This window comes from Ascidia mentula, assembly GCF_947561715.1.
Source record: "Ascidia mentula chromosome 2 unlocalized genomic scaffold, kaAscMent1.1 SUPER_2_unloc_58, whole genome shotgun sequence".
In the NCBI taxonomy this organism is placed as follows: Eukaryota; Metazoa; Chordata; class Ascidiacea; order Phlebobranchia; family Ascidiidae; genus Ascidia; species Ascidia mentula.
This window is the reverse complement of record NW_028113707.1, coordinates 5,001-7,500: the sequence shown is the minus strand read 5'-3', so window position 1 is coordinate 7,500 and position 2,500 is coordinate 5,001. Positions and strand designations below refer to the sequence as shown.

The following is a 2,500-nucleotide window of genomic DNA, read 5'->3' as shown; positions in this document are numbered from 1 at the left end:
GCTCCAAAAGTGTATATTTAAGTTGTTGCGGTTAAAAAGCTCGTAGTTGGACGTTGGGCGCAGGCGGCCGGTCCGTCGCAAGGCGTGCACTGGCCGCACCTGGCCCTCTCCCCCGGCGCTCCGCCGGTGCCCTTGACTGAGTGTCGGCGGCGGCCGGGACGTTTACTTTGAAAAAATTAGAGTGTTCAAAGCAGGCGCTTCGCCTGAATAATGGTGCATGGAATAATGGAATAGGACCTCGGTTCTATTTTGTTGGTTTTCGGAGCGCGAGGTAATGATTAAGAGGGACGGACGGGGGCATTCGTACTGTGCCGTTAGAGGTGAAATTCTTGGATCGGCGCAAGACGAACGACTGCGAAAGCATTTGCCAAGAATGTTTTCTTTAATCAAGAGCGAAAGTCAGAGGTTCGAAGACGATCAGATACCGTCCTAGTTCTGACTATAAACGATGCCAACCAGCGATCGGGGGGCGTTACTTTGACGACCCCTCCGGCAGCTTGCGGGAAACCAAAGTCTTTGGGTTCCGGGGGAAGTATGGTTGCAAAGCTGAAACTTAAAGGAATTGACGGAAGGGCACCACCAGGCGTGGAGCCTGCGGCTTAATTTGACTCAACACGGGGAATCTCACCCGGCCCGGACACAGTGAGGATTGACAGATTGAGAGCTCTTTCTTGATTCTGTGGGTGGTGGTGCATGGCCGTTCTTAGTTGGTGGAGCGATTTGTCTGGTTAATTCCGATAACGAACGAGACTCTGGCTTGCTAACTAGTTACGCGACCCTATCGGTCGGCGTTGAACTTCTTAGAGGGACTAGTGGCGCTTAGCCACACGAGATTGAGCAATAACAGGTCTGTGATGCCCTTAGATGTTCGGGGCCGCACGCGCGCTACACTGACCGGATCAGCGTGTCGCCGCCTAGGCCGGAAGGTCCGGGTAACCCGCTGAACCCCGGTCGTGCTAGGGATAGGGAATTGCAATTGTTTCCCTTGAACGAGGAATGCCCAGTAAGCGCGAGTCATCAGCTCGCGTTGATTACGTCCCTGCCCTTTGTACACACCGCCCGTCGCTACTACCGATTGAATGGTTTAGTGAGGTCCTCCGATTGGACCTGGCGCGTTCGGCAACGGCCGCGCCGGCGTCCGAGAAGACGATCTAACTTGATCATTTAGAGGAAGTAAAAGTCGTAACAAGGTTTCCGTAGGTGAACCTGCGGAAGGATCATTACCGGCCGATCGCCGATCGAGTGGTCGTGCGTTCGACAGGTGGAGAAGGCTCCGTATCTTGGCGGCCGCGCACGCCCTTCGTCGCTGTTGAGGCGCACGCGATTGCACTTCGGTCACCCTGTTTCGTTCTGCGCCGAGTGCCGTGGCCATGTGCCAGGCTGGCTTCATGCGTCGCCTACGGCTGGCGACCGCTCGGCCACCGCTTTTTCGACTGTGCAATCCGGCTGGGTCGCGCTTGTCCAACTGACGAAGTCACGGAGGGCTCTTGGCGGTGGATCACTCGGCTCGCGAGTCGATGAAGGACGCAGCTAGCTGCGTGAATTAATGTGAATTGCAGGACACATTGAGCATCGACGTTCTGAACGCAAATTGCGGCACCGGGTCAATCCCGGCGCCACGCCCGCCTCAGGGTCGCGTTGTAACGTTCCCGCGCGGCGACGCGTCGGGCCGGTGCGGTGTCGGCCGTTGCCACGGTCGTCCCGCCCAGGACAGCACGAACGCAGTGTCAGCGCGCGAAACCGAACGCGGCGTGCGTCTCGTTACGAGTCGGCCTCGAAGAGGATCCCGGCCCGGAGCAGCACGGCTCGCGTTCGGGCGCGGCGCTCGCACGAGCTTCGGTGGCGCGCGCGTGTCTCTCGCAAACGAGGCACTGGATTATCGGCCTGAGGTCGGACGAGGCTACCCGCTGAATTTAAGCATATTACTAAGCGGAGGAAAAGAAACTAACGAGGATTCCCCCAGTAACGGCGAGTGAAGTGGGAAGTGCCCATCGCCGAATCCGCGCGCCTCTGCGGCGCGTGGAATTGTGGCGTAAGGAATTCGCTGCGCGTACGTCGTTCGCCGCCCGCGTCCTTCTGATCGAGGCCTCGTCCCGGTGCGGGTGTCAGGCCCATGGTGGCGGCGAGGGCGCGCGCTCTGCGTCTTCCCAGAGTCGGGTTGTTTGGGAATGCAGCCCAAAGCGGGTGGTAAACTCCATCTAAGGCTAAATACTGTCGCGAGACCGATAGCGAACAAGTACCGTGAGGGAAAGTTGAAAAGCACTTTGAAGAGAGAGTTAAAGAGTACGTGAAACCGTCGAGAGGCAAACGGGAGGGCCTGTCGAGTCGCGCGACGCTTTCAGCTGAAGCCGAGCGGAGCGTGTGGGCGTGCGGAGCCTTGCGGCCCGTCGTTCGCGCTGTCCTCCGAGCAGCTCCAGCGCACTAGCGCCGTGCGAAGGCCGCGACCGTCTGGGAGGCGGCGAGAAGGCCGCGCGCAAGGTAGCCCGCCCCCGGGTGGGTG

The 2,500-nt window shown here is 59.1% G+C and overlaps 3 non-coding genes across 3 annotated transcripts in view; all 3 read left to right on the top strand.

The window, feature by feature from the left end:
• Positions 1 to 1,223, top strand: part of LOC145916480 (small subunit ribosomal RNA) — a 1,824-nt gene extending 601 nt beyond the window's left edge. The window contains exon 1 of the ribosomal RNA XR_014404699.1: positions 1 to 1,223. This exon is cut by the window's left edge and continues 601 nt beyond it. This is a non-coding gene — a ribosomal RNA (small subunit ribosomal RNA).
• A 259-nt stretch (positions 1,224 to 1,482) lies between these two features.
• On the top strand, positions 1,483 to 1,636 carry LOC145916476 (5.8S ribosomal RNA). Its single transcript, XR_014404695.1, has one exon. It is a non-coding gene; the product is annotated as a 5.8S ribosomal RNA (ribosomal RNA).
• Positions 1,637 to 1,880: 244 nt separating this feature from the next.
• LOC145916477 (large subunit ribosomal RNA) overlaps positions 1,881 to 2,500 on the top strand; it is a 3,687-nt gene continuing 3,067 nt past the window's right edge. The window contains exon 1 of the ribosomal RNA XR_014404696.1: positions 1,881 to 2,500. This exon is cut by the window's right edge and continues 3,067 nt beyond it. This is a non-coding gene — a ribosomal RNA (large subunit ribosomal RNA).